The sequence below is a fragment of the Bombina bombina genome, chromosome 3 (assembly GCF_027579735.1).
Source record: "Bombina bombina isolate aBomBom1 chromosome 3, aBomBom1.pri, whole genome shotgun sequence".
Classification (NCBI taxonomy): Eukaryota; Metazoa; Chordata; class Amphibia; order Anura; family Bombinatoridae; genus Bombina; species Bombina bombina.
In genome coordinates, this window is record NC_069501.1 from 108607489 (window position 1) to 108623664 (window position 16176).

At 38.8% G+C, this 16176-nt stretch overlaps 1 long non-coding RNA gene across 1 annotated transcript in view; it reads right to left on the reverse strand.

The window, feature by feature from the left end:
• The window catches only part of LOC128652941 (uncharacterized), a 248016-nt gene extending 234284 nt beyond the window's left edge, over positions 1–13732 (reverse strand). The window contains exon 1 of the long non-coding RNA XR_008401318.1: positions 13666–13732. This is a non-coding gene — a long non-coding RNA (uncharacterized LOC128652941). The remainder of the gene's footprint in view (positions 1–13665) is intronic.
• Positions 13733–16176: the final 2444 nt, after the last annotated feature.

The following is a 16176-nucleotide window of genomic DNA, read 5'->3' on the forward strand; positions in this document are numbered from 1 at the left end:
GATACTCTACTGTAACTTTGTCCATAAAACCTAGTTCAAGACCATCGTCCAAAATATGCCACAGCTCACTTTTAAACTTAGTGGTGGGATCTCATTTTAACACCATATAATCATGTTAATTATTAAGTTGACATAGTGCTTCCTGTATATATTGATCATGATTTAACACTACTACAGATCCACCTTTGTCTGCTGGGCATATGACCAAATCTATATTCTTCTTAAAGTGAATATAAAGTTTGTGGAATGAGTGCCCGGTTTTTAAAAATCCTATTAAAAACAGGGGCACTTTCATGCATCAAACTTTACAGTTCACTGGTTTTGTTAAAATACTTACCTTTTCTTCTTGAAAGCCACTCCAGCACTTTCCCAGCCCGTTGCAAGCCTCTTCATACGTCAGCAATGACGATTCTGGCATCCTCCAATCACGGCTTCTGCCCCAGGGGAATCATTGCCTAAAGCAACGCGGTGATTGGAGGAAGGCAGGGATCGTCATTGCTGACGTAGGAAGAGGCTTGCAATGGACGGGGGAAGCGCTGGAGCGGCTTTCATGAAGAAAAGGTAAGTATTTTAACAAAACCAGTGAAATGTAAAGTTTGATGAATGAAAGTGCCCCTGTTTTTAATAGGATTATTAAAAACCGGGCACTGGTTCATCAAAATTTACATTCGCTTTAAGAGATTTTAATACCTTCCTCTCAGACTTATTCAAATAAGGAAATACCCTCCAAGGTATATTAAGAACGCTAGGTTGGCAGTACAGTCATGTTCAAGAGACAGCTTATTATCAGGCACTAAATCTCCTAATAAAGATTTTGGGGGAGTTACATTTGTCACAGGCTACAGTGCACAGTATCCAGATATTTGCCCTATCATTAGGAAACATTTCCCACTATTAGCAGCAGATGACTGTCTGACAACACTAGTTAGAGAAGAGCTTAGATGTTCATACAGAAAATGCCCGACACTGGGGTCCATGTTGTCTCCGAAAACAATTAAAATCAAAACAACTTGCCTCCAGTTTTCATGGTTAAAACATGTAGGATGTATAAATGTGGCCACAGTAAGTGTAAAGTCTGTGAATATATCCAAGTGACGAAGAGTTTTACATCTGCGTCCAAAAAGAAAACCTACAAAATTGACTCTCGTTTAAATTGCACCTCAACTTATGTAATTTATCTTATCGGTTGTTCCAAATGTAGGATCCAATATGTGGGTCTCACGACAAGGGATGTTAAGTGCACAGTCTGTACATATTGTTAGTTATACTGTTGTATATATCTATTTCGCTATGCTATGATTTATATTGCCATTGTTACTACCATTGCTAACACACTCATGTATATATGCTAGAGAGTGATGTGTTTTGTAAATTGCACTATAATGTCCGTGACCTCACATTTGTTATATTTCCGAATAAAGCATTGGATTTTACTGCAGCAAGTTGCTTCTATCTTTTTCTACATATATATGTGTTTCAGACATATATACACATATAAACACTTAAATACATATATATATATGTGTGTGTGTGTGTGTGTGTACATTGGAGCCCTTTGCAGTCAAATAGATGAAAACAGTAAAAGCCTATTTATGCAATATTCATCTATACTATAATTGCGTCGCTGTCGGCAGTTGCACACGCATCCTCAAAGGAATGTTGGCATCATGAGGCAGCCAAAAGAATTCACCTCGATGCAGCTTTGAAAAAAAAATAAAAATAACCACCCGCAATAAGTATTTAAAAAAAAACGCCCGTACGAACTATTAAGAAAAAAATAAACAAACAGTATTATTAAGAAAAAAAAAACCCAATAAAATTATTAACCCCTAAATCCACCAACCACAACATAGCGAACTACCTAATACATCTATTAACCCCTAATCCGCCAACCCCCCACAACGCATTAAACCTAATTTACCTATTAACTCCTAAATCGCCAACCCCCACAATGCAAAAAACAAATTTAATGACTAAACCCCCTAACCTAACACCCTCTAAATTAACCCCTTAATTACATTAAAAAAATACTACATTACAATTAAAAAAAAAAAATTACATTACATTAATCTAAAATTACAGAAAATAAAAAAGGGTAACATTACAAAAAATAATAAACAACACTATTCAAAATAAAAACATTAAACCTAATCCCTATGAAAAAAAAGCCTCCCCAAAAATACCCCCTAATCTAAGAATAAACTACCAATAGCCCTTAAAAGGGCTTTTTGTAGGGCATTGCCCTAAAGAAATCAGCTCCTTTACATTAAAAATAAACAAAGTACCCCCCTAACAGTAAAACACCTCACCCACCAAACCCCCCTAAAATAAAAAAACCTAACACTAATAAACCTAAACTACCCATTGCCCCTAATGGGGCATTTGTATGGGCATTGCCCTTAAAAGGACATTCAGCTCTTTTTCACTGCCCTAAAAAGGGCATTCAGCTCTTTTGCAAATTGCCCAATAAACCCTAATCTAAAAAAACAAAAACCCACAAAAAAAACCTAACACTAAAGTCTTCTTCTTTTAGACGGGCCCATTATCTTCATCCACAGTGAAGGCGGCACAGAGCAGAGGTCGGGAGCGGTCTTCCCAAATGTGCGCGGAGCGGAGGTCCGTAGCGGTCTTCCCAGATGTGGCGATCCTCGGCGGCGGTCATTGGCAGCGGCGCTCCTCGCGGTGGCGGTCCTCAGCAAAGAGGTTCCTCTTATGCGATCGTCTGCCGCACACTGAAGACCAATAAACCATATTTATTTGGGTACCTTGCATTCTTATTGGCTGAAATTTTCAAAATCAGCCAATAGGATGAGAGCTACTGAAATCTTATTGGCTGCTTTGAACAGCCAATAGGATTTCAGTAGCTCTAATCCTATTAGCTGTTTTAAAAATTCAGCCAATCGGAATGCAAGGTACCCCAAATTGATTTGCGGTACCTTTCATTCAATATTCAGTATACGACAGACATCGGGTGATGAGGAGCCTACATGTCGCCGAGGACTACCACCGCCGGGAAGACCGTCGCCGCCGAGGACCGCCGACGCCGCCACAGATGACAACCGCGGAGGATCGCCACATTTGGGAAGACCGATCCGGACTTCCGCTTCACGCTGCCTTCGCTGTGGATGAAGATGATGGACCCGCCTGGAAGAAGACCTCCGCCAGACTTCTGAAACCGTGAGTACCTATTTGGGGCTTTAGTGTTAGGTTTTTTTAAAAAAATTTTGGGGGGGTTTGTTTTTTTAGATTAGAGTTTATTGGCCAATTTGCAAAAGAGCTGAATGCCCTTTTAAGGGCAGTGAAAAAGAGCTAAATGCCCTTTTAAGGGCAATGCCCATACAAATGCCCCTTTAGGGGCAATGAGTAGTTTAGGTTTATTAGTGTAAGGTTTTTATTATTTTATGGGGTTTGGTGGGTGGGGGGTTTTACTGTTAGGGGGGACTTTTTATTTTTTTATTTTTAATGTAAAAAAGCAGATTTATTTAGGGCAATGCCCTACAAAAAGCCCTTTTTATAGGGACAGTCTACATCAGAAATTTTTATTGTTTTAAAAGATAGATAATCCCTTTATTACCCATTCCCCAGTTTTGCATAACCAACACAGTTATAATAATATACTTTTAACCTCTGTGATTATCTTGTTTCTAAGCCTCTGCAAACTACCCCTTTTTTCATTTATTTTGATAGACTTGCAGTCTAGCCAATCAGTGCCTGCTCCCAGATAACTTCACGTGCACGAGCACAGTGTTATCTATATGAAATACGTGAACTAACACCCTCAAGTGGTGAAAAACTGTTAAAATGCAATCTGAAAAGAGGTGGGCTTCAAGGTCTAAGAAATTAGCATATGAACCTCCTAGGTTAAGCTTTCAACTAAGAATACCAAGAGAACAAAGCAAAATTGGTGACAAAAGTAAATTGGAACATTTTTAAAATTACATGCTCTATCTGAATCATTAAAGTTTATTTTGGCCTAGACTGTCCCTTTAAGGGCAATTGGTAGTTTAGTTTGGATTAGGGGTGCTATTATTTTTTTCTGTATTTTTTATTTTTATAGGGGATATTAGTTTAGGTTTAATTTTATTATTTTGGATAGCTTTGTTTATATTTTTCTGTATTTTTACTTTTTTATTTTTTTGTAGCTTGGGGGTTACATTTTTAACACATACGGCTAGATTTAGAGTTCTGCGTTAGCCGTCAAAACCAGCGTTAGAGGCTCCTAACGCTGGTTTTGGCCTACCGCTGGTATTTAGAGTCTTGTAGGTAAGGGTCTAACGCTCACTTTGCAGCCGCGACTTTTCCATACCGCAGATCTCCCTCTACGCCATTTGCGTATCCTATCTTTTCAATGGGATCTTTCTAACGCCGGTATTTAGAGTCTTGGCTGAAGTGAGCGTTAGAAATCTAACGACAAAACTCCAGCCGCAGAAAAAAGTCAGGAGTTAAGAGCTTTCTGGGCTAACGCCGGTTCATAAAGCTCTTAACTACTGTGCTTTAAAGTACACTAACACCCATAAACTACCTATGCACCCCTAAACCGAGGTCCCCCCACATCACCGCCACTCTAATAAATTGTTTTAACCCCTAATCTGCCGACCGCACACCGCCGCCACCTACGTTATCCCTATGTACCCCTAATCTGCTGCCCCTAACACCGCCGACCCCTACATTATATTTATTACCCCCTAATCTGCCGCCACCAACGTCGCTGCTACCTTACCTACAATTATTAACCCCTAATCTGCCGACCGGACCTCACCGCTACTATAATAAAGTTATTAACCCCTAATCCGCCTCACTATAATTTAAATCTAACTAAATAAATTAACTCTTATTAAATAAATTATTCCTATTTAAAGCTAAATACTTACCTGTAAAATAAACCCTAATATAGCTACAATATAAATTATAATTATATTGTAGCTATTTTAGGATTTATATTTATTTTACAGGCAACTTTGTATTTATTTTAACCAGGTACAATAGCTATTAAATAGTTAAGAACTATTTAATAGCTACCTAGTTAAAATAATTTCAAAATTACCTGTAAAATAAATCCTAAACTAAGTTACAATTAAACCTAACACTACACTATCAATAAATTAATTAAATAAAATACCTACAATTAAATCTAACACTACACTATCAATAAATTAATTAAATGAAATACCTACAAATAAATACAATTAAATAAACTAACTAAAGTACAAAAAATAAAAAAAGCTAAGTTACAAAAAATAAAAAAATTAATTACAAACATAATAAAAATATTACAACAATTTTAAGCTAATTACACATACTCTAAGCCCCCTAATAAAATAACAAAGCCCCCCAAAATAAAAAAATGCCCTACCCTATTCTAAAATTAAAATTGAAAAGCTCTTTTACCTTATCAGCCCTTAAAAGGGCCTTTTGCAGGGCATGCCCCAAAGAATTCAGCTCTTTTGCCTGTAAAAATAAACACAATACCCCCCCCCCCAACACCATACCCCTAATCTAACCCAAACCCCCCTTAAATAAACCTAACACTAAGCCCCTGAAGATCTTCCTACCATATCTTCACCACACCGGGTATCACCGATCCGTCCAGGCTCCGAAATCTTCATCCAAGCCCAAGCGGGGGCTGGAGATCCATGATCCGGCTGAAGTCTTCTATCAAGCGGCAAGAAGAAGTCCAGAAGAGGCTCCAAAGTCTTCATCCTATCCAGAGAGAAGAGGAGATCCGGACCGGCAACCATCTTCATCCAAGCGGGATCTTTTATCTTCATCCGATGACGAGCGGCTCCATCTTGAAGACCTCCGGCGCGGATCCATCCTCTTCTTCCGATGTCCTAAGTCCGAATGAAGGTTCCTTTAAATGACGTCATCCAAGATGGCGTCCCTCGAATTCCGATTGGCTGATAGGATTCTATCAGCCAATCGGAATTAAGGTAGGGAAAATCTGATTGGCTGATTGAATACGCCAATCAGATTGAGCTCGCATTCTATTGGCTGTTCCGATCAGCCAATAGAATGCGAGCTCAATCTGATTGGCTGATTGGATCAGCCAATCGGATTGAACTTGAATCCGATTGGCTGATTCCATCAGCCAATCAGATTTTTCCTACCTTAATTCCGATTGGCTGATAGAATTCGAGGGACGCCATCTTGTATGACGTCATTTAAAGGAACCTTCATTCGGACTTAGGACGTCGGAAGAAGAGGATGGATCAGCGCCAGAGGGCTTCAAGATGGAGCCGCTCGTCATCGGATGAAGATAGAAGATGCCGCTTGGATAAAGATGGTTGCCGGTCCGGATCTCCTCTTCTGCCCGGATAGGATGAAGACTTTGGAGCCTCTTCTGGACTTCTTCTTGCCGCTTGATAGAAGACTTCAGCCGGATGATGGATCTCCAGCCCCCGCTTGGGCTTGGATGAAGATTTCGGAGCCTGGACGGATCGGTGATACCCGGTGTGGTGAAGATAAGGTAGGAAGATCTTCAGGGGCTTAGTGTTAGGTTTATTTAAGGGGGGTTTGGGTTAGATTAGGGGTATGTGGGTGGTGGGTTGTAATGTTGGGGGGGGTATTGTGTTTATTTTTACAGGCAAAAGAGCTGAATTCTTTGGGGCATGCTCCGCAAAAGGCCCTTTTAAGGGCTGGTAAGGTAAAAGAACTTTTCTATTTTAATTTTAGAATAGGGTAGGGCATTTTTATATTTTGGGGGGCTTTGTTATTTTATTAGGGGGCTTAGAGTAGGTGTAATTAGCTTAAAATTGTTGTAATATTTTTATTATGTTTGTAATTAATTTTTTTATTTTTTGTAACTTAGCTTTTTTTATTTTTTGTACTTTAGTTAGTTTATTTAATTGTATTTATTTGTAGGTATTTCATGTAATTAATTTATTGATAGTGTAGTGTTAGGTTTAATTGTAGGTATTTTATTGAATTAATTTATTGATAGTGTAGTGTTAGGTTTAATTGTAACTTAGGTTAGGATTTATTTTACAGGTAATTTTGAAATTATTTTAACTAGGTAGCTATTAAATAGTTCTTAACTATTTAATAGCTATTGTACCTGGTTAAAATAAATACAAAGTTGCCTGTAAAATAAATATAAATCCTAAAATAGCTACAATATAATTATAATTTATATTGTAGCTATATTAGGATTTATTTTACAGGTAAGTATTTAGCTTTAAATAGGAATAATTTATTTAATAAGAGTTAATTTATTTCGTTAGATTTAAATTATATTTAACTTAGGGGGGTGTTAGGGTTAGGGTTAGACTTAGCTTTAGGGGTTAATACATTTATTATAGTAGCGGTGAGGTCCGGTTGGCAGATTAGGGGTTAATACTTGAAGTTAGGTGTCGGCGATGTTAGGGAGGGCAGATTAGGTGTTAATACTATTTATTATAGGGTTATTGAGGCAGAAGTGAGGCGGATTAGGGGTTAATAACTTTATTATAGTAGCGGTGAGGTCGGGTCGGCAGATTAGGGGTTAATTATTGTAGGTAGCTGGCGGCGACGTTGTGGGGGGCAGATTAGGGGTTAATAAATATAATATAGGGGTCGGCGGTGATAGGGGCAGCAGATTAGGGGTACATAGGTATAATGTAGGTTGCGGCGGTGTACGGAGCGGCAGATTAGGGGTTAAAAAATATATGCAGGGGTCGGCAGATTAGGGGTTAATAAGTGTAAGGTTAGGGGTGTTTAGACTCGGGGTACATGTTAGGGTGTTAGGTGCAGACTTAGGAAGTGTTTCCCCATAGGAAACAATGGGGCTGCGTTAGGAGCTGAACGCTGCTTTTTTTTCAGCTCAAACAAGCACGTTTTTGAAGCTGGCCGCGTCCGTAAGCACCGCTGGTATTGAGAGTTGCAGTGGCGGTAAATATGCCTGTACGCTCCCTTTTTGGAGCCTAACGCAGCCCTTCTGTGAACTCTAAATACCAGCGGTATTTAAAAGGTGCGGGGGAAAAAATCCAGCGTTAACTACGCGGGTCGTTACCGACAAAACTCTAAATCTAGCCGATAGACTGCCCTCTGGGCAGGATTATCAACTAGTATTTAATATAGTGTTTTACTACGTATTTACTGTGAATATTTCACATTCCAATGTTCTTTACATAGGAGAATTTGTTCTATGTATTTTTAAATAGATATTCCTATATATATTTATATATAAGAGTTCAAAATAGACAAGCACTCCAGAAATCAAGTCACAGGTGCCCAGGGTGCAGCAGATAGGCAAATAGAACAAAGAGTGCACTCTCTTCTTTGTTCTATATATATATATATATATATATATATATATATATATATATATATATATATATATATATATATGTATTTATGAATAAATTTAACATATTTTTTTATGTGAAGAACATTGAAATTTGAAATTTTCATATTTCCATGCGTAGTCAGTGCACTTGAGAAAATGTGATCGGGTTTGCTTGTGAGTAAAACTTTTTACTTTCAACTTGTACATGTGCAACCAGACGTGCTCAAAAAGCCAAAGTCTAGCGGGGTTAATGTGGGGCCGGAGCGTAAACTACCACTCTACTCATAATCTAGCCAATACTGTTTAATAGTCCTTTAAATAAAAGGCACATGGCACTCACCGTTAAATAAAAGTCCCACTGCACTCATCGTTAAATCAAAGGCACAAGGCACTCACCGTTAAATAAAAGTCCCACTGCACTCATCGTTAAATCAAAGGCACAAGGCACTACCGGTTAAATAAAAGGCACACGGCACTCACTGTTAAATAAAAGGCACAAGGCACTCACAGTTAAATAAAAGTCACAAGGCACTTACCGTCAAATAAAAGGCACAAGGCACTTACTGTTAAATAAAAGTCACGCTGCACTCACTGTTAAATAAAAGGGACACTGCACTCACCGTTAAATAAAGGGGACACTGCACTCACTGTTAAATAAAAGTCACACTGCACTCACTGTTAAATAAAAGTGACACTGCACTCACTGTTAAATAAAAGTCACACTGCACTCACTGTTAAATAAAAGGGACACTGCACTCGCCGTTAAATAAAGGGGACACTGCACTCACTGTTAAATAAAAGTCACACTGCACTCACTGTTAAATAAAAGTGACACTGCACTCACTGTTAAATAAAAGGGACACTGCACTCACTGTTAAATAAAAGGGACACTGCAATCAAAATGTTTTCTGGATAAGAAAGAGCAACATTTAAACATGAACATTAGTAGGAAGTACCTGTCAGCCAATCAACATCAACAGGAAGAATCTGCATTAGTAGGAAGTACCTGTCTGCCGATGAACATCAACAGGAAGAATCTGCATTAGTAGGAAGTACCTGTCAGCCAATCAACATCAGCAGGAAGAATCTGCATTAGTAGGAAGTACCTGTCAGCCGATCAACATCAGCAGGAAGAATCTGCATTAGTAGGAAGTACCTGTCAGCCGATCAACATCAGCAGGAAGAATCTGCATTAGTAGGAAGTACCTGTCAGCCGATCAACATCAGCAGGAAGAATCTGCATTAGTAGGAAGTACCTGTCAGCCAATCAACATCAGCAGGAAGAATCTGCATTAGTAGGAAGTACCTGTCAGCCAATCAACATCAGCAGGAGGAATCTGCATTAGTAGGAAGTACCTGTCAGCCAATCAACATCAGCAGGAAGAATCTGCATTAGTAGGAAGTACCTGTCAGCCAATCAACATCAGCAGGAAGAATCTGCATTAGTAGGAAGTACCTGTCAGCCGATCAACATCAGCAGGAAGAATCTGCATTAGTAGGAAGTACCTGTCAGCCGATCAACATCAGCAGGAAGAATCTGCATTAGTAGGAAGTACCTGTCAGCCGATCAACATCAGCAGGAAGAATCTGCATTAGTAGGAAGTACCTGTCAGCCAATCAACATCAGCAGGAAGAATCTGCATTAGTAGGAAGTATCTGTCAGCCAATCAACATCAGCAGGAAGAATCTGCATTAGAAGGAAGTACTTGTCAGACAATCAACATCAGAAGGAAGAATCTGCATTAGTAGGAAGTACCTGTCAGCCAATCAACATCAGCAGGAAGAATCTGCATTAGTAGGAAGTACCTGTCAGCCAATCAACATCAGCAGGAAGAATCTGCATTAGTAGGAAATACCTGTCAGCCAATCAACATCAGCAGGAAGAATCTGCATTAGTAGGAAGTACCTGTCAGCCAATCAATATCAGCAGGAAGAATCTGCATTAGTAGGAAGTACCTGTCAGCCAATCAACATCAGCAGGAAGAATCTGCATTAGTAGGATGTACCTGTCAGCCAATCAACATCAGCAGGAAGAATCTGCATTAGTAGGAAGTACCTGTCAGCCAATCAACATCAGCAGAAAGAATCTGCATTAGTAGGAAGTACCTGTCAGCCAATCAACATCAGCAGGAAGAATCTGCATTAGTAGGAAGTACCTGTCAGCCAATCAACATCAGCAGGAAGAATCTGCATTAGTAGGAAGTACCTGTCAGCCAATCAACATCAGCAGAAAGAATCTGCATTAGTAGGAAGTACCTGTCAGCCGATCAACATCAGCAGGAAGAAACTGCATTAGTAGGAAGTACCTGTCAGCCGATCAACATCAGCAGGAAGAATCTGCATTAGTAGGAAGTACCTGTCAGCCAATCAACATCAGCAGGAAGAATCTGCATTAGTAGGAAGTACCTGTCAGCCAATCAACATCAGCAGGAAGAATCTGCATTAGTAGGAAGTACCTGTCAGCCAATCAACATCAGCAGGAAGAATCTGCATTAGTAGGAAGTACCTGTCAGCCAATCAACATCAGCAGGAAGAATCTGCATTAGTAGGAAGTACGTTACTAATACTATACTAGTTTCAGTTTAAAGGGTTTCACATATTTCAGACAAGAAAAACTATTTTACCAAATGTAAATACTGCTATGACTGATGTTTAGTACAATGTCCCTTGAGTCTAGTAGTTAGTGAATCAGGATCAGGTGAATTTCTTTAAAGGTTAACCAGGGCCGGTGCTAGGATTTTTGGCCACACAGGCGAGGATACATTTTGCCGCCCCCCCCCCCCCCCCCCCGATTACATACCATCCCATTGCTAGGTAAAGGGATATGAAATCCCATTTTTATTTGTTCATGATTCAGATAGAGCATGCAATTTTAAGCAACTTTCTAATCAACTCCTATTATCAAATTTTCTTCGTTCTCTTGGTATCTATATTTGAAAAGCAGGATTGTAAACTTAGGAGCCGGTCCATTTTTGGTTCAGCACCCTGGGTAGCGCTTGCTGAATGGTGGCTAAATGCAAATTAAACAGTGGTAGTGCTGCATTTTTATTAGAAATATGATAAGCATAGCATTTCTTTAAAATGCCATCTATATAAAATGCAGTAAGTTAAATGTTAACCCCTTGAGGGCTAAAATGTATTGCAGAGCAACCAAGAGGTTAAATATTATATACATTTATAATTAACCTTCCTTTACAGGTTATTTATTCTGTCACTCATAAATCAGCTTGCATATTTATTTCCCCCACAACACTAATTGTTAATACATAAATTTGGTACTGATAGGTTAGTATGTGTGCACACCCTAGTTGGGAATCATTGCTATATACAAACACTGACTTTAACAGGATTAAATAATATTTGAAAAATATGTTGTTTAAAAGCATGTGCATAATTTAATTTAGTCAAATTTAACATTGATTATTTATCTCTGACCTGATAGTTTTCATGTACTAAAGAAAAAAAAAGGCAGGAAGGCAGCACAAAAAAAACCCAAACAACTTTATTTGAAGGCTAAAACATAGCTATGTTTTAGCTTTCAAATAAAGGTTATTTTCTACTTTTTTGGAGTGCTGCCTTTCTGCATTTTTTTCTATAACACATGAAAACTCCTGGGATCTAAAAGGGAAAGATCTAAAAGGCATTGCACCCTGCACTGGAACTATTGTTTAAATTCTTTGGACAAATCTTACAGCCCTGCAGAGTAATCCTAGGTCCTCGTCAGAGCATGCATGATATCTTTGATCCAACATTAATAACCTAGTACGGTGTACCTATGTAACCCCACTTACCCAGTAGCGTCACTAGGGTTGGTGTCACCCCCTTCTTAGGAATAAAATATATATAATTTAATTGGCTATTAATTGGCTAGAGTTGTTGTTCTTAGAAAGAACAGTTGTATATTAGAATAATTGAAACTTTAAACTAAGATGGTAATGTAAAATGTTTACAAACCTATGCAGTTTAAATAACTAGTTTTTATATTAGGGGGGTTGGCTATGATGTTTAATTGCAGACATTCTGTACATTTTAAACTGATTTGTATATCATGTACATTTCTAAAAATAGCAGGTTTAAAAAAAATTATAAAAGAAACAAAAAAAATCCTCAAAAAAAACAGAAAAAGTATTTGAAATGGTTCCTTTCCATTGTTACAAAAAATGTAAGACAAGTATAAATCTCAATATGAAAACCCCAGAAACAAAATGGTTAACTACTGCATTGCATATTTGTAAGTGAGTTAACCTTTTTTGACAGATTTATACTTATTCCACTAGACAGTGATGTGAGTTAGAACTAAATTGTCAGGAATAAGGTGGCGAGTATTGAACCTGGCATTTGTTGGACCTTTTAATTCTCTCCTCAAACCAGGGCATTTCCTGGGAGCCAAAGACCATTTTTAGGACACTCACACATACATACACATTTTATATATATATACACACACACACACACACAAATATACATACAAATATATATATATATATATATATATATATATATATATACACACATGTACATACACAGGCACATATACACACACTTACAAGCACACAGATATACACACACATATGCATACATGCACACACATATGTACATACCCAGACAGATATATACACATATACATACACACACATATAAACATATGCCCAGTAACATACTGTATACATACACAATGTACATACCCAGACACACATACATACACACATACATACAGACAGCTGCTTCAATTAAAAGCCAATGGACTATAGTCATAAACAGCAGTAAACAAATCTTATAATAGATATTCAGATTATAAAATTACCTTGATCTGTTCCATAGACATAGTCCAGAGATCAGCAGCCAGTAAATTATATAGATGGTTGATTTATTCTAGTGAAGGAGTGTTATGTTGTCTGACACATTCTCACTGACAGCTTTCCCTCTTGAAATCACGCAGCCACATCAGTTTTAACCTTTAACTTTTTACTACCCTTCCTCCCGATTCACATGTGGAGTAGCCAAGCAGAATTTATAGCCGTTACTTACAGAGCAGCTATCAGTTAAGTTTGTAACCTGATAGCTGCTCTGTAAGTAACAGCTATAAATCAGAACACACAGAAAACACTAACACTTCTCTTATAACCAGGGCTGCTGCATCCCTGTGCTAGTTTCCACTAATCCACTGTACTACCAACAATTATGTCCTGGTTTTTTGTGGGGCCCCACAAAGCGCGTGTCATTTAGTTACTAGCCATGTGCTTTATATGAAGATAAAGCCACGTGCAGTGCAGTGTTTTGCCACAATAAAAAAACAACAATAGTTTCTTTGGACTGGCGTGGTGCAAGCCCTGATATCACTCATCCCCTGAGCATGTCACCCCACGGTCCGCACACCCTGTCAATGACGCCACTTCACTTACCCCAGATCTTTGTCAGTCATTTTTCAAAGATCTTCTTTGCAGCTTGATGCCTGGTGCTGCTCCTTCCCGCTCTCTAGTTCCTCTGTGCTCTGTTCTGCACAGCCTGGCTGGCTCCTCCCCCTTGCTCTCCGGTCATGTTCCTTCTGCTGTGTGTGTGACTAATAGGAACATGACCGATGACCTGGCAGTGGCTGGAACTGGAATGTGTAGCAGTCTAGCAGAATGGGGTATTGGGGTGGTGATGCATGGTGGGAGCCGACACATGTGGGGGTTCAGACAGAGCACAGGGAGGGCACGCATATTGCCCAAAAAGCCCATACAGGCCAGCAGACACAGTAAAACATACACAAATGTTAAAAAAAAAAATTATCAATGTGTTGCCGCTCCAAGTTTGCGCCCCTCCCTGCTGGGCGCCCTAAGGCCATCGCCTAACTGGCCTTATGCCTTAAGCCGGCCCTGAGGTTAACCTAAAAAACAAATATTTTTGATTAAGAATAGTTGAAAATAGGTTAAAATGTGCAGTAGGTGAAAAGCTCATGCCTAAGGATAATAGTCTTAATCAGCTATTTGTGTGTGTGACAGAAGTTAAATGAACATGACATCCAAAAAAATTCTTTCATGACTAAGCAATAAAAAAAAAAAAAGTTTCCAGATTACTTCTGTTATCAAATTTGTTTTGTTCTCATAGTATTATTTGTTAAAAAACATTCCTAGTTAGGTAGTGTGCACTACATAGCTGGAAACACTGTGGCCATCTAGTGCTTCAGAAAATGTACTGCATTGTTAAAATATTTGTGCAAAACTGCTGCCAAATGCTGCTCCAAAAAACATGCACACTTCTGAACCTACCTACCTTCTTTTCTATTAAACCCTCCATAGCCACGTTTCCTTTTAACAAACACCCAGGGCTTGTCATACATCCCAGGCGATGCGGAGAAGGATGATTTAGCTCTGCCAGCTCAAGAGTCTGAAGGCCACAGCTACTTGTGCGAGGCTGCAACGCTCAGACATCAAAGCTGCATTCACAGCTTAATAAATGGAGTTTAATGTTTTGGATTGTGAATGCTTAAAAAGCAGCTCCGTTCTATAAAAGCATAAGGAGGCTCAGGTTTGTGCATGTGTATTGAACACTATAGGGTAGAGCATATATGTAGCATCATATATACACTCATCAAGATGTGCACACTCCTCAGTATGATCTCACAGAGAAAAAAAAGGGTACATTTGATAACAGAAGCAAATTAGATTATTTTTTTTATGTGTATGTTTTATGTGAGTCACAAAATTTTAATTTTGACTTCCGTTTGCATTTAAATGTTTGGGGTGTACAAAGCATTGGCACAGAGAAAATGATTTCACAGTTAAATAGTGGTATGCTCACAGGTGGATGGGTTGGAGAAGCTTCATATATCCTAGCTTCGGGGGCCAGAGCAGAACTGAAATGCTAGTTAAAGAGATAAAAAAATACAGATATAGCATGTGATTTTTAACTTTCTCATTTACTCCTTTTATCAATTTCGTTCTCTTGTTAACTTTATTTGAAAAACAGGAATATAAGCTTAAGCGAAGGCCCATTTTTGGCGTCAGCACCTGGGTAGTGCTTGCTGATTGGTGGCTAAATGTACATACCTGCTTTTTCAAATAAAGATTCCAAGAGAATGAAGAAAAATGAATAATAGGAGTAAATTAGAAAGTTGCTTTAAATTGCATGAAAGAAAATCATTTGGGTTTCATATCCCTTTAAGGCTCAAGAGTCACAGAGTTAAATCATCCTGATCTGATTCGGGTGATTATTACACCCTCCTCTATTACAATTGGTTGTGCTAGAGCAGAGGGGCGTGGCTGAGCATGCGATTGATTGTGCAATGTTAATGCAGTAAAATTAATAAATAAATGGGCCCTCAAGGCTCTAGTGCAGTGCTTTCCAAACTGTGTGCCGTGACATATTAGTGTGTTGGCAGCAGTGTGTAGGTGTGTCCCAGCTTCAGCACAAATTTTTTTTTACATTTTATTTTGGTTTCCGACTTTCTGCCTGCCTGCTACGCATATCACATGATTGACACGTGATTGATAACTAGTGAGTCACAGATCATCTTAACCTATTGGTGCAGCTCAGCGGGAACTGAAACTATTCCCATTGGTGGTACATTGGCTCCTAACTGCACGTGTAGTCTCCTTAATCGGCTCGTGACTGCATGTGTAGTCAGTGAGTGGGACAGCAGTGTGTTTGCAGCGCGGGCAGTAGTCAGTCGGACTCACAGAGCTCTGAGGGCAGCAGCTTAAACACTGAGCTGAAGTCAGAAGTCAAAGTGTTTTTTTTTTTTTTTTGCAGCTAGCTCCCAGTAGTGCATTGCTGCTCCTGCTCTTGATATATGGATAGGAAGTTTAAAGCTTGCTTGATGATGAAATGTGAGTGTCTTATACAATATTCCAATAAATATTCAGAAACTGTGTTCATCCCATCAAACTCATACATCCCATTAAAATATTAAGTAGCTATTGGTGTTATTA